The sequence below is a fragment of the Varanus komodoensis genome, unplaced genomic scaffold, assembly GCF_004798865.1.
Source record: "Varanus komodoensis strain SLA01 unplaced genomic scaffold, ASM479886v1 scaffold6_2, whole genome shotgun sequence".
Taxonomy (NCBI): domain Eukaryota; kingdom Metazoa; phylum Chordata; class Lepidosauria; order Squamata; family Varanidae; genus Varanus; species Varanus komodoensis.
Genome location: NW_025336346.1, coordinates 9,905,665 through 9,928,937, shown reverse-complemented (window position 1 = coordinate 9,928,937; position 23,273 = coordinate 9,905,665). Strand labels below are relative to the sequence as shown.

General features: G+C 41.5%; 1 protein-coding gene across 1 annotated transcript in view; it reads right to left on the bottom strand.

Annotated features, from left to right (window-relative positions):
• HRH1 (histamine receptor H1) overlaps positions 1 to 21,647 on the bottom strand; it is a 31,609-nt gene extending 9,962 nt beyond the window's left edge. The window contains exon 1 of the mRNA XM_044451371.1: positions 21,535 to 21,647. The gene's annotated coding sequence lies outside the window, so the exon portion shown is untranslated. The remainder of the gene's footprint in view (positions 1 to 21,534) is intronic.
• Between the last annotated feature and the right edge of the window lie 1,626 nt (positions 21,648 to 23,273).

The window sequence follows — 23,273 nt, the reverse complement described above, 5'->3', positions numbered from 1 at the left end:
ATCAATGGCAATGTCACAGCTGATGATCGTTGTAAATTGTCCTTTCATCATTTTGAGAGCTTATGAAAAATATGCCAAAGGAAAACTGGTTTATTAATTGGTGTTTTTCACTTTCCTCCTTAACAACAACACAACACAACAAGATTGACCACTGGCACAAAGTACACATTGGACTGGTGAAGTAGTCAACATTGCCTTTAAATCAAGGCATGTCATAAATTTCTGAACATTCTTTGCATGCAAGAGATACCCATTTTCTAAGGTTATATCCTCTCCCACAATTTCATGAACAACTTTACATTGATAAAATTGATGAAAGTAACCAAGAGCACTTTCATATTTATAATAAATAAAACAGCCACAAAATCCCAACTTATATTGCCTTTTACTGCTAGTAGAAATGGAACAGATCATTCCTAGTATATCCACAAGAAAAACAGAAGGTGTGAAAATTGATTTGTGAATTAAATTGCAGTGACTCATAGTCAGTTGAGAATATTGACTCAATGCAACATTTTCATTTAGACATTTTCATTTATGAGACTAAGAGATACAGGAGGGAGTGGGAAAAGTATGTGTTACATGGGCAGGATTAGACAGATTAAACAATGGCGATGATTGATTCATGCCACTTTTGTACAGTGCTTAGAAGTGCTGGCCTAGGACTCTGGAGATCTGGGTTCTAGTCCCCACTCAGCCATGAAACTCACTGGTGACTTTGGCCAGTCACAGGCAACCTAACTGGCTTGCTGTTGTTGTGAGGATAAAACAGAAAGGAGCGAAACCTTGTAAGATACCCTGGATTTCTTGTTAGAAGAAAAAAGTGGGGTATTAACATAAGGTAATAGCAATAATAAAAATGAAGGTGGATCAATACGAACGATGAGCATGTGCAGTACTGCATAATTACTGGTCCATATGACAATGTTGCAGAAAAAGCAACAATATACAAGAAAATAAGTGCATTTTCTTCCCTGGAAGACAGTCCATCAGCACAAGTACACAGTATTAAAAAGATTTTTCAGTGAAGTTTATGGAAGTAAAATTATCACAAACATCATAGAAATTGACTGGAAACATGCAACTTGGGTGCAGAGATTCATCTAGCGTTCACCATTTATTCTGGGCAGGGGACAAAAACAAAGATGTAGAGCCAATGTATTAAAAATACCAGCATACATTAGCTTGAAATTATGTAAGTCACTAAGCCTGCATGTTACTAAGCCTTGGGAAAGGAATTTCAACTGTATAGAATGGAAAAATAAACTTGGCCAAAGCCAGGAAACTAAAAACAATGAGGGGGCAGGAGGGAAATAAGAACCTGGTGACACAGGGAATGGCCATCTTGGGAACCCTGGAAGGCGATAGTGGGAGACTGGGAGGTCGGGGTTTGCCTCAGTTCTGAATACTGCTAATTAGTTCTGGCCCAAGACATTTGGCTGCCTGTAGCAGAACAGCAAATGGCTCCTTCCAAGTAAAGATTCGTAGCACCCAAATTCATCCAATATGATTTTGGCACACGAGGGAGCATCCACCAGTCACCTCTTTCCATCCCTGGCAGTAAAAATTCAAAAACAAATGAAATCCCAAACATGCTGTCCTTTGGTGACATCCTGAATCTGCTCCTGATGCAGGGCTTCTCTCTGCCTAACAGGAGAGCCAGCCCTGCTCCGTTGTATATACATAGCCACTCAGAAGTAACCCCCACTGAATTAATGGGCTTACTCCCAAGTGTGAACTGTTCTCAACTTGGCTTCAGAGCACTGTACTAGTTTAAGACTTGGTCATTCAGAAGGACCTAGGGCATAAAAAGTAATATACCACAGTCCTCTGTATTTGCAGTGACAAATAGCATTTGATAGAATAAATGCTTGTAAAAACTTAGCTAATATAGTGTTCCAGATTTTCTAAATACAATAATGAAATCCCAATGTTGCAAATTCCAGCTGTGCTAAGGAAGTGTTTTTAAATAAAGTTCTGAATTATCATGGTGTTAGACATAATGGTTTGATAGCTCCATTGGAGAGATAGCAACCAAACTAACATTGATTATATGGTATAATTTTGTTTTTGCTGTGCTTATGCTGTTCATATAGTTTTATCTCGCTCTCTTTGTCTTGTTTAATTATAGATGGATGTAATTTTTTCAACAAAGTACTTGCAGTATCTAAGGCTTTTAAGATGATCTTTGTGTAACACAAGAACAACAATAAAAGCCAACTGCCTAGCAGGAAGAATTATGCATAATACTAAAAAGATCAATGAACTGCTTGGCTCATAGTAGTTATATTCGCTTAGAAATTTCAGAAATGAACACAATCATATAAGGGTTGCTGAGATACTTATAGAAGTCTATGAGGGCAAGATGATGATGATGTACTTGGGTGCTTCCTGATTCCCTTCAACATTATTTTAAGATGACTCAGACCAAATACATTTCTATCATACATACTCACTGTTTGTTTATAAATGGAAAACTGATACAATTTATAAGCGTCCAAAGTAGTTGATCCTTGTAGATTGCACTGAGTGTTCATTGTCAGGACATTTAACAATTAAGTCAGATTATCAAACTTTGATGGAGTTGGATGGACATCTATCAGATAATGTTGCTTAACTGTCCATCATTCTGTGTTATTGGCTGAATCTTTCTGTAGCATTTAGGAGTCAATCCTTCCCATCACCTAGTTAACCTTTAAAAAAATCACTGGAATTTTCTTCCTGTTCCCTGCAGTTTTTTGCATGTCTCTTTGTATACTATATTATAGTTCTTTTTTCCTACCTCTTTCTTTGCTTCTCTACCAGGAAGATCAGTATGTAGTAACTTTCTCTTTGTTAAACTTAAAAAAAAACAACCCTTTTTCATCTTCAATTTCCTCCATCACTCTCATTCTCCTTTTGTTCCTGGTTTCATTCAGTAAGTTTTACATTATGTCAGTATCCATTGATTATAATATGTATTCAACAGCTTTTTTCCTGAAATTCCATTTTGTGTGTTTAAGCAGATACTCCAATCTAAAAAGGCAGGGTAAGCATGGCCCCATGGGATAACCATTCTTCCAGTGTCACTAGGCTTCACTATGAAAGAACCTAAAGTAATGTTTTCAAGTATAACTTCTTAGCATGTGCACCTTTCATTCTGAAACCTTTCATGCTTCTTGCCTGGGTTTATATCTGAGCTGAATAGCATTTTAATACTAATCGACCAAAAAAGAGGGATGCAGGAAATGGGACGTGACTCTCCCCCTCCCACACACACAATTTTCAGGACTCCGCTTGCACATGATCTGCCCTACTTGGGCTCTCTTTGCGCAAACATACCCCCACAACTACCGCTACAGTTTTTTTCAGGCTTCGTATCCTCAGAAAAGACAGCTATCCCCGCAATTTTCATCCAATTCTTCTTTTTAGAAAATGGCAACTATTACACCTATTTTCTGAAATTAGAAAGGGTTTTCTCCTAAGTGGTTATCTCTGTAAATACCATCAAACTCTGAGTAAGGGGGAAATGATATTGCCAGTGTCTGCTTTGCTATGCTATGAGGAACAAAGTTTTGAATTTGTGAATCTCAGCTCAGGTTCAGAATTAGAATTGAAGCAGGAATCAAAATCAGTTGAAGGAGGAATCTAAATCAATTCATGCCAAATTAAGCCATTTTCCAAAATGTTGAATTGTGGCCCAATCAAAGCTTGGAGTTAGTGCAACACACCTCTATTTTTGACAAACTAAACTTCCATAATTGATTTCCAAATGTTTGTAGTTACCTGATTTGGGACAAGATACAGTTAGGACAACTTAATTTATCTCAGGAAATGGTGCTGACGAATGGGTAATTCTCAAACCTCTAATTAACTGAACTCTTCCCCCTCCAAGTGCTACAGTTCTAATTGAATTTATCTGTTATTTTACCATAGATTTGCAATTTCTTGTTCCTGAATATCTATCATTTCAGTGATCCTCATGGAGGCACATGTCTTCTAATTAGGTTTTTCATATATTCAGACTACAAGCCAAAAAAAAAAAAAAAAAGACTTTCTTGCCACCTGAGAAATGTTTTTCCCTAACAAAAATAGGTAAGTGTGTTTCTCAGCTTATATCAAAGCAAAAAAGTCTCTGTCTTTCCCATAAAAATACCTTTTGTTATAGCCTCTGACAGAAAAGTTGGATTCCTTCTTCTGGTGCCTTTTCAAAAGTCTTAAATAAAATTCAGCACGGCATTTGCTCTCACATCTTCAGTATCAGTGAGAATGATGGATATACTGAACAGGGCTGCAGCACTTATCATGTAAATATTAGTGGCAGGGGAGGGTTCAGTCGATACCTCTTTTCAACAAAAGTAGCAGTTCTGCTTTGTTGTACAGTGTGCAAATACTATTAGTGGAAGACCAATATTTTTAATCCATCTGTCCTCATTTGTAACACCTGTGAGTTGACATCTCAGTTAATAGTTTTGAAATCCAATTCTGTGTATCAATATAGTATAAATCTGTGGCTATTTTTACAGTTATTTGATTACAAGATTTTCTACTCCATCTTTCTTCCTTAAGTATACTCAGGTGGCTCACAAATACCAAATGACAAAAAAAGGAACATGGGAAAGTACAACAATGTAAAAGGAGCCAGATGAATAAAACACAAACAGGAATAAAAGATGAAGCTTGGGACTGGTTTTGGCCATTTTTGCATGTTTAGACTGCAGTCAAACTACTCAGAAGTATAATGTGATGTGCAACCAAATCATAATGTTGTTGAATGCTGATGTTGAATACATATTTACACATTACTGTGAAAATACTGTTTTTATCACCACAATTTGCAAATCAATGTAACTGAAAACAATTAATTGAGGAAACAAAGCTATGGGAATGTGAATGTGAGCACCAAGATTGTTTTTAAAGGGAAGAATTGTCCATGGATTAGTATCTTCTGCTTGATAATTGTTGGAGAAACAATCAATGCCACCAATGGACAGGAAAAATAAGTGGACTACCATAACTATTGTTGGTGCTAGAATTCAAAACCAACGCTTCTAATAGCTTTAACCCAACACTAGCCTTCCCTGACTACCTTCTTTCCCTTTCCTATCCAAAATCATCAGGTGGCTTCAGTGGGAAGACAGAGCTTCCACAGCAGCATCCTGACATAGTCCTCATGAATTCTGGTGACACAGTCTTCAGGATCCATGAGATCATAATGTACGCAGTGACAGAGCAAGTGCTGCATACCAAAGGTCCCAGATTCTATCCCTGTATCTCAGGCTGGGAAAACTGATGGGAAATCTGGAGAGCTGCTACCATATGGCAATACTAGGCTAGATGAACCAATGGTAGGCATATCCTTGTGTTGCACATATCCATGCAGCATCCTAGCCTCAAAGATCCATGGGAGCCATGGGAGAGGCATCTTCAGAGACCCTGAACCCTATTGCTAAGTCCAGATCCACAGGAATTAGATGTCCCACAGACAACTGCATCTGATACTGGTGTCACAGTAATGAAGGGTCAGAATAGGCCCTGCAACAACTTATCACAAGTTTGCCTGTTGAAAGATGCTGCCACTCCCAATGAGTGGTTAATGTGGAGAGGCCTACAAGCTGCAGTTCCTTTTCAGTCACATGCTATACATACAACAGGGTCTAAAATAAGACTAGGCTTAAATTGAATTAGACTGAACTGAGCCCATTACAAATCAAGGATGGAGGGATTTGCCCATCACTAATGACAGTTATACAGGCCTAGCATGTGAATGGAATTTAGTATAGCTTTTAAAAAAGCCATAAAGGGAAAGGCTGGGAGAAACCACAGTACGCCTGGATCAAGCTATTAAAATTCCTCAGAGGCCAAAAGTATGGCAATGGTTAACCATACCTCTCTGTGTACACCACAGTGCTTCTGTATATTACTACTTACAAAAATGTTCAGGCACATGTTCTGTGCGACCATGGCAGAAAAGTTTTGTGAAGGCTCTGATTCAGTTAGTGTCACAAGCATGCTTTTATATACAGGTTTGGTTTTGCCAGTATATTCAGATCAATAGTATCACTCCCAGGGATCACCAGCATGCTTCCTGGTTAAGGTTGGACTCGAAATGTAGGGACTATCCCTTATTAGGGACTAACTCATGAATATGGAAGAATTCTAAAACAATACTTTACTCATAGTTACTGGCATCTGCAACTCATAGTTGCAGACGCCAGTAACTAATTAAAACAAAACAAATTAGTGTGACTAATCAGAACTGTGGACAGATTTTAGTTTTAGCACTTGCTATATTCAAAATGCTCAAACAAAGCAAAATTATTCAATTGTAATTTTACATCAGAAGATAACATAAATAGTACAAAGAATATTTAATAATTGTAATTATTTTTTTAAATACAGCAATATGAACTAACAGTGTAAGAGCAGATGTTGATAATTTGTTTATATATATATATATATATTTTTTTTTTTTGAGGTTATTTACAAAATACTTACAGTGTTTACATACAGAGGAGTATTCCAACAAATGTTTCTGATCAATTCTAGTTGATCCCAGCTAACCTACTAAATCATTCCAGAATGCCCCAAGGTTTTGTATGTGTGTGTGTGTGGGGGGGGTTGACTTATTTCCAATGTCTAATAATAAAATCAATAAAGTATTTCTATTCAGCATAAAAGTCATTCAAACTCTGATAATTATCTGAAACTTTAGACAAATTTTCCATACGGGCTATCAACCACAGTCTGTTTCCACACTGCTGGATATTCAGCCACCATGTGCTTTTCCAATTTGCAGCAATTTTTAGCTTAGCCACCACTCAAAGAAATGTGAGTAACTCTTTGCTTTGCAGATTATCATTTTCTTTATCAGATACTGAAAGCAAATCTAAAACTAGAGGAAAGTATATTTCCTGTTCGTAAACTGTGCTGATATAAACAACTGCTGCCACAATCTTTTATAACACTGCATGACCACCATATAAGGAAGAAGTGTCCACCCTGTACATTAATTCCAGTAAATGATGCATGCAACTCATCTTTCTTAGTGTGAGGTGACATCTGTAAATAATTTTAAGTTTATCCACTTCAGCAAAGACAGATTTTCTACCTTTATCCCATTGCATTTTAGCAAAATATTTTCCCCCAGTTTATTTAACCTCTTTCAAGTTGTTCAGCTGCACATCCAATAATTCTTCACATAATACAAAGTTAATCACTTTATCCTATTACTTTCTCGCATTACATTCAAGGTGAGTGTTGGAGCAAAATATTGATAAAGCAAGTGATTCAATTTAGCCAGAAACAACTTTTAACATTTTTAGGGCTAGCCCCTACATCAATGTGGGGCTTATGAATTAAGAGCCACCCTATGATTCAAGTTTTTAACAAGTTAATTGGGGTTCCAGTCCCATTATTGGAAACTCAGGGCCTGGGAGCCTGGCTTTGACCTTTCTCCCATTTGATTAGAGGCTAAACAAGAACAAGACTTGCTTTCTGCCACAGTTACAAGATAAAACTTTTAATCAAGCCTAATACATTTTTGAGGAAACTGAGGGCTTTCACCTGGGTTAAAAAGCATTCTTTTCACATAGCGCCCACTCATAGGCCGGATTTTGCTCTCCATACACACTATCACAAGGTAGAGTTATCAGCCTCTCCCTTGTATTTAAGCAGTGCACTGGCTGGAAACCTTGGCTGGGTACTGTGTCATCCAAACTGCTGAGAAGTCTTTCTCTCTTGTACGTTCCATGAACTCTTTTCTACCATGAAATGTGTGCCTTTGTCTTTGATTATCCAAAACACATTATTACTTGGGTTTTTCCTAACTTTTGGACAGTTGAATGTCTTGAAATATATAACATCAAGATTCTGATATAGAATCTATTATTGGACTTGATCTCTGACTGTGTGTGAATTCCAGTAATAGAACTTCTCCTTGCACAGTCTTGACTGCTTGAAATACTTTTTTGACTGGCCTTTTCATAAATCTTGGACATTTGTCTGTCTTCTGTACCATGATACCATGAGTGAACTAAGTTGCTGGACTATGTGAACCTTGGACTCCTGTCTGTTTCAGAATGCAGTACAGAGGCGAATGCACCCTTCCCAGGATTTCTGTCTTTTTTGGACAAGAATGCCTCCTTGTTTGGACTTATAATTAACCTTGATTGCCTTGCATCCTACATTGTAAAATAATGACTGTATTATTTTGCTTGGACTTTGGACTTAAAATTGCATTATGGTGTGAAAATGAGCCTTAGAATTATTTCTTGAACTAAGCAACATGGCAATATTAAAATATGTTGCTATCTGATTTATAGTAGCCATTTGTAGCCATTGAGTTTTAGTGTGGGGTCTATGAAGTTGTTCTGTGTATCTGATCTCCTGCAATAAGAAACCTAATACTTGTGCATCTGTGTAAGCAAAGCAGCACAAAGCAGAAAAGTTGCCTCTGACAAATGATTTGTAATTGGACTATTAATTGGACTCCCACTTTGAGGAAGACTCCTTCATTAATTAATTTAGCCTTTTCCCCAACCTTCCAATTGCTCAAATTTGTCTTTGTCATGAAACAGAGGATGCTGTAAGAAGGTAATAAATGTGATGGATACAGCATAAGCTTATTTCTTCATTTATGCCATGTTAAGAAAGCACATCTTAAAAGGGGTTTATCTAATTTGTTGATGCTTGATGCCTTCCAATATACTTTTTCTGTATATGATGCCTTAGTTTTCCCTTCTCCTTTCTATTTGTGTCCACAAGTTTTACAAGTGAACATCCAGAAACTGCATCATATATTATGGGGGCATGATAAAGATTCAGGTGTAGATCCTCACAAGCCGCCATTTTTCCTGAGTTGGAATAATTTATTTGCAAGGCTAGAGACTAACATATAAAGCCCTAAATGGCTTAGGATCTGGCTACCTGCAGGACTGCCTTCACCCATATATGCCTACCTGACCATTAAGATCTGGTCAAGAGGCCCTTCTGAATGTGCCACTCCCCAAAGAGGTTAGATAGGTGGTAAACAGAAGGGTCTTTTTGGTGGCTGCCCCCCACCTGTGTAATAGGCTCCCCAGAGAAGTTAGTCTGGTGTCAACTTTGCTCTCATTTTGGTGCCTGGTGAAAACATATCTCTTCTCCACCCATTTTAATAATTTTAACAATTAATTTTAATAATGTCTTTTTAGATGTCTTAATGTTACTGCATTTTAATGATTATTTGGTTGTCCTTCTCATCTGGCCTATCTATGTTAGTACTATTATTAACTGGTTATTTCTAATGATAGTTTAAACCACTGGTTGTGATTTTATTGCTGAATGCCACCTAGGGAGCTCATTTGAGCTGTTTGATGGCTTATAAATGTTGAATGAATGAATGAATGAATGAATGAAGGAAGGAAGGAATGAATGTTGACCTAGACGAAGCTTTGACTGGATCCAGCATTGCTTTTCAATAATTAGAGAAAGTAAGAATACAATTTATTTATATTTATGGGAAAAATAAGCCTGACTATCCACAAAATCACAACTATTTCCCAACTACTTCCAAGAATTGCTATTTCCTGGTTGGCCTTTCAGATTTTCCACAAAGGAAATGGTTGTTTCATTTTCAAAACAATGAATTATCAACTCCTTACTGAGAGAGAGACTCAACAGCACAGAACTGAATTTGAAGATTTTTTCTTATTTTTGTGTAAACTTAACACTCTCAAAGCAATAAGAACTTCATTGCACTTGGGAAGCTTTAATAGCACCATTATAACTTGTTCTGAAAAGCTTTCCAGGGCTTTAACATATAAACAACTGGTTTCATGAAGGGCAACTTGACATTTCTTTTTTTGCTTCTTGTCTCTGACACTATCAGACTCTGCACAGGGATTTTATTTATTTTACATTACTTTATAGCATTTTGGTTCTGATTCTACCATTCCTAGGCATAGCTGGTTACAAGAATTTCTTGCAGTGACAGCTTTCTATGAGTGCTTTATTTAATACCAAAATTGATAGAGTTGAGCACGTGTACTGTGCACTATTCAAACTTATAAACATTTGAAGATGCAGATAAACAAAGGAAGGGTACAATACCCTGACTTTATTTTATATTCTACTCAATAGTATTTCTATTAAAAATACTGTTCTATTTCTATTAAAAATAAAGGTTTGGATTCAAATTATGTTGTCCTTCAATGCTGGCTCTTAAGTTTCTGGCACCATGTGACACCACCTCACATACCTGTATGTCGCCAACATATCCCCTCAGAGTCTCCTCTTCTCCAGGCTGAAGAGACCCAGTTTCCTCAGTCTCGCCTCATAAGGCATCCCCTGCAAACCGGCCACCAACCTTGTGGCCCTACGCTGCACTGACTCTAACCTGGCTATATCCTTCCCATAATGAGGGGCCCAATTTTATTTATTTACACTTTGCCTTTCTATAAAACTACTTGAGATGGCATTAGGCTCCTTCAGTATTGCTGAGGAATTTCATGCTCAGTTGAGGACTATGGAATTAACTTCCCAGGAAGGCTTGCCTGCCACCTAAATTGTACTCTTTCTGGTGCCAGGTGAAGACCTTATTTTCTCAGGTACTCCCAGGAATTTTAGTTTCAGGCTGTTTCAAATTCAGTATTGTATTTTTAATTTTTGCACCACTGCTAGTTTTTATTCCAGTTTTCAATAATATTTTACTTTAGTCCCAACTATTTGAATTTGTATACTACATTATATACTGCAGCATGTGTTTTAAATAGTTTTTAAACTGTTGTGGACAGTCCCAGAGAGCTTTGGCTATTGGGCAGTATAAAACAGTAATAAATCGATAAAAGCAATCAAAACTATAGTTCCACAATATATTGTACAATAATGCTGTATCTGTCAATCAAGATCTTTCTATAATTTTGTCGAGAAGGAAAGGTCTGAATGGGACTGCAATTTTTTCTTTATGGCTTCTGCCTCTAATTGCTTCTTGTTAATCTTAAAAGTAGCATTACTGAATTATCCTTAAAAGTTTATTTCCATTTATGTGTATTTGGGCAGGAAAAGAGGGGCTTTAATTACTAGTTGCTTTTTATTAATTTTTCTTTTCTAAAACTGCAAAATAGTGTTATTTTGAGGGCAACAAGGAGCAATACAGGTTTAGATACAAGGTGAATGTTTCTAATTAAGACACAATATCATTCATTCATTCATTAGATTTATACCCCACCTTTTCCTTTTTTTTAACAGCTCAGAGCAGCTTACATCATTCTCCTCCTCCTCCTTTCAATCGTATGCCCATAACAACAACCCTGTGGGGTAGTTTGAGCTGAGAGTTTATGACTGGCCTGAAGTCTCCCAGTTGGCTCCATGGCAGACCAGGAGCTAAAACCCAAATCGCCTGAGTCCCAGACCCACTCTTAACCATTATACTACACTGACTTTTCAGTAGCCCGGAAAAGCATCTTCACAACCTATACTGGATAGGTCAGCGTTCAATGACATTTTATGTGGGGAAGCATCACTGAAAATCTGACAACATTTCTTAGACTGTTGCTTTTTGACTAACTATTCCTGGCCAATGACTACTTTTATGCCTTTGACCTTTGCTTTTTATTTTGTTTGCTGAGCTTTGTGTGTGCGCGCGCGCACACACACATATATTTTTCACTGAGTTTTCAATATAAACTCCACAAGACATTATTGGTTTGGAGAAGAGGAACAGAAGGAAGTTGATTTATTTTTTGTATTGTCCATTTTAGAAGGTCCTCTTTAGAGAAAAATTGATCGGTGTTTTTATTGTCAAATTCAATTAACACATATAATTTACAGAGGGAAAATGTTTTCTTCTCTCTAGTGATATAAATAATATATCTGACATTATGTCTTTCACCCTTTACCACCCCAGTTATTTTAGTCTATAATGTGCATCATCCAGACAGCATGTCCAAGTGGCTTGCTGGGTTGAGTTGATGGGCACTGTACTCCTACACATCTGAAGGGTACTAGATTGGGAAAGGCTGATAATGGTATCATGGTATCAGTGAAGAAGTAACAGATTTTACCCCAATTTCATTTATTGATGCAGAAGGTACGAGTGTGCGAAGTGGTCTTTTTCTGCTTTATCAATTATTGTTTGTCAAATTATTATAATCTTGCGTACATTTACCTGAGAGTCATATCACTTAACACGGTGGAACTTACTTGAGAGTAAATCTAGATAGACTTGCATTGTTTGCCATCATGAGCAGTTTTAAATTACGGTATCTGAAAACAAACTTTTTTTTGTCATGAAACTGTTTCTTCCTATTTCTTTTTGTTGTTCAGTGTTGCATTTATTAGGTATTTTATATTGTAAACTGTCCAGAGTCTAACCTTAATGGATGGGATTATACATATAGAGCGAGAACGAGAGCGAGCGAGCAAGACAGAGAGAGAGAGAGTGAGCGAGCAAGCGAGCGAGCTTGGATCCTAAGTTCCCATGAGCAAAACTCAAACTCAGCAGGTACCCACTGAGGGAAAGAGGAATGCAATTGTCTCCGATTTTCCTTTCTGCCTGCAGATTCTTGTGCATCCCCAAATCTTCTCCTGAGGGTTAGGGAAAACCTCCAGAACAGAGAAAAAGTCTCACCCTTATTAAGGCAATTTATAGGTCACCCCTTCCCAATCCTTTACCAAAACCCATAATGTGTTAAATAAGAACCAAAGAAAACTATATTCATCTAGAGAAGAATTTGCATTGACTTGCCTGGGTCAGAGGTATTGGGAATGTGGAGAAAGGCCTGGCAAGATTCTAGCATTTTGGTTAGAACAACAACAACAAACGAATTATATTCCATTGATCAAATACAGCTATTTTATACACCCCTGCACAAAGATATACATCTAGAGTTTCGAAATTTCTACTCTGAACTCTATAGGAAGAATATGGAGGCTAAAAGTCAAAAATTCAAGATCTCCTTTTGGATTAGGTTCTTCCATAACTTCACCTGCAGCAAAAGGAGACTCTGAGGACTAATGAGGTTAACTGTGTCATTGAGAATATGTGGAATGGGAACACTCTGGGGCTTGATAGTTTTTCTATGGAATTATAGGTTCACTTGGATGTTTTTTGACTCTTAAGCTTTCATCTTTATCATATGACTTTTGAATTCCAACAGTTTTTTAACAGCGATGCTTATGTATTAGTTATCCCTAAACTCAGCAAATACCATGCCATGTGTGCAATTTATAAGCCAGTTTCCTTAATCAATGCAGATGCAAAAATATTAATAGCAATTCTGCTTAACAGAATTCAGCGTGTGATATATAAATTAGTACATGCTGAGTGAGTGGGATTTATTTGTCTAAGACATCAGCAAATAATTTAAGGCTTTCAGTAAATCTGACTGCTTTGATTTCCAAATGAACAGATGCAGCTGGAATCATTTTCCAAGTGTTTGAAATATTATATTGCAATTAATGTTCTGACCTTGAAAAATGGATCTCTACAGGAATTTTTAAAGTAGGAATTAGAATTTTATATCTCCTGAGTCATGAGTGATGACAAATGGAATGCTTTCAAGTTTTTTTTTTTCCATTTGGAGTCGGGTACAATATACAGCTTTCCTGAACTTCCCGATTTTTTTGAAAAAATAGTTTAATTGTTTGCAAATATAACAGTATTTGAGCATTTGCGAAGATAAGAATAACAAAGAGGAGTGTCACAAAGTGGGAAAGGCAAAAAGAAAGAAAAAGAATAAATAGGTAATAAAACATATCTACACATGATAATTGTTTACATCACTCTTAAAAAGAAAAAAGAAGGAAAGAAGAATTTGACACTCTTACTTTAAATATATGTTGAGAGAAGTGGTCCATATATGCAAATATGTATACAAATTAGCCTAATAGATGTAGGAGATAGGTTCAAAGGTAGAAAGACCATTCAGGACCAATTGAATAGCAACACTAACAATTTTAGGGGGGGGGAAGAGGGGGGGAGAGAGAGAGAAAGAGAGAGAGAGAGAGCGAGCGAGCAAGCAAGCCCTCTGGAATGCAAATCGCCTCTGCTAATTTATCCTAGGAATTGATCCTGAGTCTCACACTAAATTGAGTTTATCCAGTCTTAAACAAAGAGAAATAACCTTCTATGTTAGTCAGTGTAGTGGTTATGGTACGGGACTGGGGCTCTGGGAGATCCAGGTTTTAGTCCGCACTCAGCCATGAAGCTCACTGGGTGACTTTGGGCCAGTCACTCAGTCTTGTTGTAACCTACCTCATAGGGGTGCTCTTGTGAGGATAAAACAGAGTTATGTGAGCCACTTTGGATTCCTCACGAGAGGAAAAATAAGGCACTATATGAACCATAACTGTAAATGAACCATAATAATTGTAATAATGATGATATGGATCAATTATGCTGATAGTAAATTTGCACAGTGGATTTTTTTTTTTAGCTTTGTCAGGATTATGGATTAGACTCACTATCTAGTGTGTATTCACTTATAGCATTGTTCAAGTCTGTGACCTTGTCTGGATGTAACAGTGACTTCCAAGGTTAAAGCATGGGTTAATCTCCTATGAACTGAGGAGCATGCACTGCACCTGAACCAATCTGTGCTTCCATTAACCACCCTCAAATGCTGCAATATTTAGATACATGGAATGCTTAAATATATGTTAATACATTTTTGAAATAAAAGTGCCAAATCCTTCCATTCCCCTCTTTTTAAGTGTAATGTAAATGATTATATTAAGTGCAATATAACTAAACATTGTGTATTCTAGGTTTATGATAAACTCGTCCTCACTCATTTTTCCTTTTTTGTGGTCCCCCCACTTTTTGGTTCTTGTTGTGCTAGCTAGCTAGCTATCACAGTGTCCCTGCTGGACTGGAGTTCCTGCCATAAATGGAAGAGACCCTCTGGTAACAGAAGGACAATTAGAGAGTTGGGGAGCTCTGCTGAGCAAGACGACACCCAGTCCAATATTGTCCTATACTAACTGGCAGCAGCGTTTGCAGGTTTCAGGAAAGTGTCTTTCCCAGTCCTACCCAGAGATGCAGGGGCTCAAATCTGAGACATTCTGCATTCCAAGCAGATGCTGAAGGACTAAGCTCTGGACCCAAGAAGGGCCATGTAGGATCAGATCAAGGACCCATCTGGGCCAGTTGTTCATACAGCAGCCAACTAGTCTTTCCTCTGGATGCCACAGTATCAGTCTGCTCAAGCAAAATCCATACAATGTACAGAAATGGGAGTGCATTACACAAAGAGAGAAATTTAACTTGAGGCCTTAGGCAAATTACATCTTAAAATGATGTAAATGATGTAATGATCTCATTACATAGACATTTTATGCCTGTCTTTTGCAGACTTGTAGTCTAATCCATCAATCCCAATGTTACATTTTCTAGACTTGTATCTTTATCCACTGGTTTGAATTGTGGCTTCTTATTTGTCTGCAAAGTTCTAAAGGGCAGGATTTGTTTGTTTTTAATGTGTTAAGACAAATGCTACAGAGTGCTCAGTTGGATTGCACATAGAATATAGCTATTAGGTTTTTTGAGATCTAGCTCTTTTGGTGCACAATTATTCATTGTTGAATATAGAAACATAGAAAAAGAACGAGTCAGAAGGGGCCTCCCGGGCCATCTAGTCTGACCTCCGGCACCAGCCGGCTCTGCTCATGACATGCCCACCATGTGGACGTCCAGCCTATCCTTGAACACCTGCACCGATGGGGCCTCAACCACCTCCCGGGGAAGCCCATTCCACACCCTTGGGGTCCTAACTGTCAGGAAGTGCTTCCTGGCATCCAAATGGAACCTTGGTTCTCTGAGCTTTGCTCCGTTGGAGCGCGTCCTGCCTTCCTCTGCAGGGGAGAACAGGTCTCTACCCATCTCCATGTGACATCCCCTCACATACCTGTATGTCGCCAACATATCCCCTCTGAGTCTCCTCTTCTCCAGGCTGGAGAGACCCAGTTCCCTCAGTCTCGCCTCATACGGCATCCCCTGCAAACCGGCCACCAACCTTGTGGCCCTATGCTGCACTGACTCCAACATGGCTATATCCCTTCTGTAATGAGGAGCCCAAAACTGAACACAAAACTCCAGTTGCGGGCGCACTAGAGTCATGTAGAGTGGTAGTAATACCTCTCTTGATCTAGAAGCCACACTTCTGGCTATGCAACCAAGGGTGGCATTCGCTCTCTTGACCACCACATCACACTGCTGACTCATGTTTAGCCTGCAGTCAACCAGTACCCTGAGGTCCCTTTCACAAGTGCTGCTCTCCAGCCTCTTGTCACCTAACCTGTACTTATGACAGCTATTCCTACGCATGAAGTGCAAGACCTTGCATTTATCCACATTGAACACCATCCTGTTGTCTCCTGCCCACTTCCATAGTCTGTCCAGATCCTTTTGGATCTGAAATACCTGCTCCTCAGTTGTGGCCACTGCTCCAGTTTTAGTGATCAGCAGACTATTCACCCCTTCTTTCATGTCATTTATGAAAAGATTAAACAGGATTGGCCCCAGGACAGAGCCCTGGGGGACCCCACTTGTCACTGGCCACCATCCCGATGATTCCCCGCTAATGGTTACCTTCTGCTTTCGGTCAGTCAACCATGCCCTAATCCACCGGACAGTGCTTTGGAGTATCCCAAAACTCCTCAGTTTCTCCACCAGGATATCATGGGGCACTTTGTCAAAGGCCTTGCTGAAATCCAGGTACACCACATCCACTGCATCCCCTCCATCTAACCATCTCAAAACCTTGTCATAGAATTCCACAAGGTTTGTCTGGCAGGACCTGTTTTTGCAGAAGCCGTGTTGTGTGGCTGTCAGCCTCCCTTCCCTATCTAGCATCACTAGATCTCTCTCTATTATGAGCCTTTCCATTGTTTTTCCTACAATGGATGTAAGGCTAACCGGTCTATAATTCCCCATGTCCCTTCCACTACCCTTTTTGAAAATTGGGACCACTGATGCCACCCTCCAGTCCTCTGTAACCTCACCCGTTCAAAAATGGAGGCCAGCGGGCGTGAGAGAACCCCTGCTAACTCTCTAAATACTCTTGGGTGTAACCTGTCAGGGCCTGGCGCCTTTGTAATGCCCAATGCCCTGAGGAGCCCCTCGACTTCAAGGGGGGGGTGACTCTAATCTGTGCCCCTAAGTCCCCAGCCTCATCTAATCTCCTATGCGGATATCCCCTGTCCTGCTTTGGGGAGAACACAGGGGTAAAATAGTCATTTAGCATCTGTGCCTGTTCCCTCATATCAGTCACTGGATCTCCTTCCTCCTTATTTAGTGGTCCCACCACTTGTCTCCCCTTCCTCTTCCTATTTACATTCTGAAAGAAGCCCTTTTTGTTGCTCTTGATATTCTTGGCAAGTCTCAGCTCGTAATCAGCCTTAGCCTTGCGAAGAATCCTTCTGCGACAGGCCTCCTCCTCCCAGTATACCCTTTTGTCTATTTCCTCCAGTACCCATTTCTTACGGAGGTTCCTCTTTCGTCTAATCCCTCTAACCACCTCCTTTTGCATCCATGGCGGCGCTCTCCTCCGCTTCCCCACCTTACTGACTAGAGGTATCGTCAAGGCTTGCACCTCCAAAACCTCCCTTTTGAGTGCCATCCACCCCTCCTCAACTCGCTTACCTTCCAATAACCTATCCCAGGAGACTTTCCCCAGTCTGGCCTTCAGTTGGCCAAAGTTGGCCCTCTTGAAGTCCCAGCTTCTAGTGCTCGACCTGCTGCCCGTCTGCAGTCCCCTGATCTCAAAGCAAAGGATGGAGTGATCACTCGCATCCAGAGCTCCCCTAATCTGTACTTCATCTATCAGCTCCTCCCTATTGGTCAAGACCAAGTCAAGGATGTTTCCCCCCCTCGCCTCTCGGACCCTCTGTGTGAAAAGTGCTCCCTCTATAGCTTCTAGGAAGCAACGTGACCTGGCTGTCACCGCCGAGTGAGTCTCCCAACTAATATCCGGGAAATTGAAATCTTCCATCATTACTGTGTCTCTCCCTCGAGATATCCTTAGAATCTGGCCTGTCAGGACATCATCCAGGGTCTCAAGTTGACCTGGGGGGGCGATAACATATCCCCACTGTCAGGTCTCTTTCCCTGTCAAAACCCCTGAGTTTCACCCAGATTGCCTCTACCGAATCCCCATCTGTGCTGCATTCTGTCTCACATCCTATCCCTTCCCTGATGTATAAAGCCACACCCCCACATCTCTTTCCCTTCTTGTCCTTTCTAAAAAGGTGATACCCTTCTATGTTCACATTCCAGACTTGCCTTTCATCCCACCAAGTTTCTGTGATTCCCACCAGTTCATAACCTCCTATTCCTAGGAGAGCTTCAAGCTCTTCCTGCTTATTACCCATGCTCCTAGCATTGGTGTACATGCACCTCAACTCCTTCCCACCGCTTCCTTTCCTTAGAGTTCCCAGCCTCCTCCTTCCTCGCATCCTCCCTGATACCTGGCTCCTCTCTGTAGGAGTCCTGTCAGTCCCTGCAGTATCTCTAAAACCCTCCTCCCAGAGCCCTGATCCTCCCCTCACACTTGTCCAGTGCAGACACTTACTGGGGGGGCCTGAACCCCCCCACCCTGGCTCAGTTTAAAGTCTTCCGGACGAAGCTTGCTAGAGCATCTCCAAGGGACCTTTTCCTCATCCTCGTGAGGTGTAACCCGTCCCTTGCCAGAAGTCCATGGGCAAGAAAAAGAGTGCCGTGGTTGAGAAAGTGACTGGACTTAGTTAAGTTAAAACATGGATATATTTGGCATATGTTTTTCATATATTGTTAGTCTTCTGAGTTTACTCCTATGGGGGAAAGCAAACATAGGGATGAGTCGCACTGAGGACAATGGGTAGCTCAATGCCTCTGGATCTCACACAAAGGTATAACTTACATTGATCCCCTATCCCAGTCACTCGAAGATATTTATAATGTACAAGCCCAATCCACATACACTACCCATCACAATGATGGCTATTTTGCTGGTCGTATAGCCACTGCTGCTTTCAGTCAATGAGAACTTGCATCATGGAGGCACCAGTGGGGCCAAAATATGTTACCAGCAATCAGCTATGGTGCTCGCTAACTCCTAATGAAGGAGGAATTCAAAGTTTTAAAACTCAATCCATTATAAAATGTACAGTGCAATGAACAAGCATTTCTAGAATACCATCCATCCATCCATTCATTTTTTATATTTATATTGTGATTTATATCCTGCCTTTCCCCTACAAAGGACTCAAGGCAGCTTACATCTCCTCCTCCATCTTATCCCCACAACAACAACCCTGTGAGGTAGGTTGGGCTGAGAGTCTGTGACTGGCCCAAAGACACCCAGTTGGCTCCATGGCTGAGCGGGGACTCGAACCCGAATCTCCTGAGTCCCAGTCCTGCGCTCTTCACCACTGCGCCACACTGGCTCTCAAAATGGCTGTACCATAGCAACTTCTCAACATTTCCATGTTCCGCACTTCCATGCCCTCTTTACTCCTGAGCACTAAACTATCCCTGGCACTGTTACACCATCCCAACAGCTGGCGACGGAAGATACCGTAAGCAAAGGAGAAATGGCTATAGGTGACCCAGCTGCACAGAGGTCCCGCTGGCATGCAGCCACTAGGTGTGCACCCAGGTATGCATCTGGATGCCTTTTCCATATGTATAGCTGTGGCACCATCGGGTGGAAACAGCGTGCAGTAGGTATGTTCTTAATGTGAGATTTTATAGAATAGATATATTGAAAAGGACTTGGTTTTTCAGTCTGTTACTAATTCTGCCACCCCTGGGTCAGAGAAGCCTATGCAGCTTTTCTTTGTCAAAATTCCAGAAAAGAAGTGGCAGACAGAAGAGAGGTGGTCCGCTACTCCCCTGCTCGTCATGTTCCCTTGCAATCCTTTCTCTGCTGTTCCCCACAGATTTAACAGTTCTCTGTGGGGAGACCAGCTGATGAGACAATACTATCGCAAATTATTTTCTGGCCGAGCACAATTAGCATTTGCGTGATTTAGAAATGCACACAGAAATTATGCTTGCTTATATTCATTATCATCATTTCCTTTGTGCTGAATTATCATTGCAAAGTTAAATTATACATGACAACTTCAGAATCATTTGATCCACTTTCAGTTATTTTGGGGCAAGGTAGTGATAGAATTTCCAAATCTATAACTTTAGATTCACAAAAATCCACTATATCAACATCTTTTGGGTTGCATCCAATATTCCATTCATTTCAATCCAGCTATGTTACTCATGTTGAATACAAGTCATCCCATATATTCAGACTATGTGCTAAGTGATGATTAGTACATAGTAAATGTCTAACATTTATCAAATCATGCAATATTTATGAAAAATCTCTGATATATTTTTCACACCCAGAGACTAAAGAGGAAATATTTCTCGCTATGAGAGTTGATGTGACAAGATGCGGACATGTGTCCACTCAGTTTGGGTTGATTCCTGGATTCTAGAGAGGCTATTTGAATCTATGATGGCACAATAATTCAACTGCACTATAATTCAACACAAGACAAACTGGATTGACTAGTGGTATATAAAAATTTATTGCAGCCTGAATATTTGCACAACCAACTTGCCATAACCATGCCCAAATCAGGGAAAGTTATGAGAATACAATGTGAGCTTTGGGGCAGTGGGCTATGTGTGAGAAGTTATAAAGTGTTTGTTTTACTCAGCAAAGCAAAAATGTAGGAGACTAGCTAGGTCATTAGGTCACTAGCTAGATTCCTGAGCATCTAACAGGATCAACTGCTGCCTCGTAAAATCATTCTGGTCAAATATTCTAAAGCACAATGAATATTGCACCAAAGAAAACACATCAACATGGCAGAGATGTGCCTGGAGAGGAGGAAGGGTTTTCTTTAGGGTTAATGCCAATGGCAGTTTTCTTCCTACAGTGAACAACAGCTTGGTTGGGTAGGGAGCAATTTTCGGAGTTTTATGGCACGGTGGAGGGTAGGCTCAATCTCTCTTGCCACATACAGAAATCCTAATCAAGGGGGGCTCTGCAGCCACTATTTAAAACAATACAGAGAAATGAAATGCAATCATACCTTTTCCATAATTTACCCCCCCAACCCCAACTTGGTCAGAATACCTGCCACCTACACGCCAGACTCAAGAGCTGGTGGTCCTCTGCAGGAGAGAGCCTGAAAGTGCGATTCGTAGCATGTTTTACACAGAAGTGGGAACAGAGAAAGCTGCTTCATACTGAGTCCCATTATCGGCCTCCAGCACTGACTGGCAGCATCTCCATCCCTTCTGCACGCAAAGCTGATGTCCGGCCACTGACCTAGGCCTGAGGGGTTGCAGTCAGCCCGGAGTGGCGTACAAAACGCTTGAAGGCTGCCGTCTGGCTTCTCGTGCCCGGTTTTAACCTTCCCGGGGCGTTCCCTCCGTAGAGTGGAAAGAAGCCTCACCATCACCCGGCAGACGCTGTCTGTGCAGGCGGAGATGTCGTCTCCTTTCCCCCTTCTTTCCCTCCCATCCCGATTAAAGTTACTCACAGACCTCGCCTAACGGCAGAGAAACCCGACGGGAAAGTTTACCTCGCTGCAGGGAACGGCTGGGCGCGAAGCACTTTCAGAGGCGCCGAGGCGGCCCGGCCCGGCAAGACGGGCAGAAGCGCGCCGCATGCAACCGGCGCGCCCGGAGCGGACAGCGGGGCAGTCGCTCGGTGCCGCTCCTGACAGTCCGGCGGCGCCCCCGCCCCGCCCCGCCCCCCGCGACTTGTGTAGGCGGCGCGCTGCTCCTCTGCCGGCGGCTGCCCGCCTCGCGCCCTGCCCGGCCCGTCTCCTCCTCGGCCAGCAGCAGGTTCCCCCGGCGCCCGCGTCACTCGATTGGGCTGAGGAGCGGCTGGGCTTGCGCCGCGCGCCACTCGCCACTCGCGCCGGCGCCCCCTGCGCACTCCCGCGGGCGGGCTGCTTCCCTGCCGCTTGAGCACCCTCTGCGCAAGTGTCCTTCCCGCCGAGGTGGGGGTCGCGCAGGGCTCGTCTTGCCTCCCCTCTCCCCGCGTTCTCCTGCGCGCCCCACCACCTGCACCGCACCCGCGTCGCTGCTTTGTTTTGCTCCCCAAGCGGGCGAGCAAATCCCGTTGACGCAGCCCGCCCTCAGAGCTTTCTCATGCCTGCTCCAAACGCATTCGAAAAGGCGGCACAACCAACTTCTGCGATCGGATGCTGTTAATCTGATTTTAGAAAAAAGGGTGGCCCCTTTTACCGGAAGGCCGGGGACGGGACGGGGCAGTGAGTGGGTTTTGCGTTTCCCGAAAGACAATGACAGAATGAGGGCGGGGGTGGGACGCTTGCGCGGGATGAAAAATGGGTGCTGCGATGAGGTCCGTACTGCATTGCAAAGGAAAATCTTGAGCTTTGAGACCAGGATCTGAAAGCAAGTTTCCCTCTCTGCACTTGTTGAAGGTTTGATCCAGCTGCCTAGCATTTTACCACGGGTAAAACTGTGGCCTGGACATAGGGAATGAGGTTAGGACCTGAGCAGCGTCAAATAAGCAGCTCACTCAGTCTTGTTTCCTACCTCTGTGTCGTGGCATCATCACCACCAGCGCGGACAGACACAATGAAAAATATACAGGTCTTCAAAGGGCGGTGAAATAGGTAGAGAAACTCTGCTCAGTGATAAAACTGCTGTATGTTAATCTTGTACTTCTGTGTTTGACACCTCTGGCTCTGGGAAATGCCCATTTAGCACTAGTGTTTCGCGCAACAGAGGTAACCAGGAGTGCTGAAACTATGGGGAAACTGCTCCACTTTATCTTCACAACAACAGCCCTGTGAGGTAGGTTGGGCTAAGAGTTACCCAGGGAGCTCCAGGGCTCAGTGGGGACCAGAACCCAGATTGCCCGAGTCCCAGTCCTGTGCTCTTAACCACTATGCCACACTGGCTCTTTACTGTGTAATCTTGTATTTTATCATGGTTTTAATTATTGTGAATTGCCCAGACAGCTTCAGGTGTTGACAATACAAAAATGAAATAAACACCACCACCCCTTTCTCCCTTCAGACTCAGAGGACAAGATGGCACAAAGTGGCATCCCCTCTTTCTTTAGAGGAATGGTAGACCCATTGGGGCTGAAATTAAGAAACACTACCTTATTTCCATGGCATTTTCCATCTCTTTGCGGGAGCACCAGGCCCCGTGATACTGCCCAGAGAGAGCAAGTGAGAGGGGGTCACTCTCCATTTGCTTGACCTAATTTAGCAATGTTATTCTTTGTGTTCCATAAGTTGATGCATCTTCTTCAAACAAGACCACAAGCCAAAGGTCATCA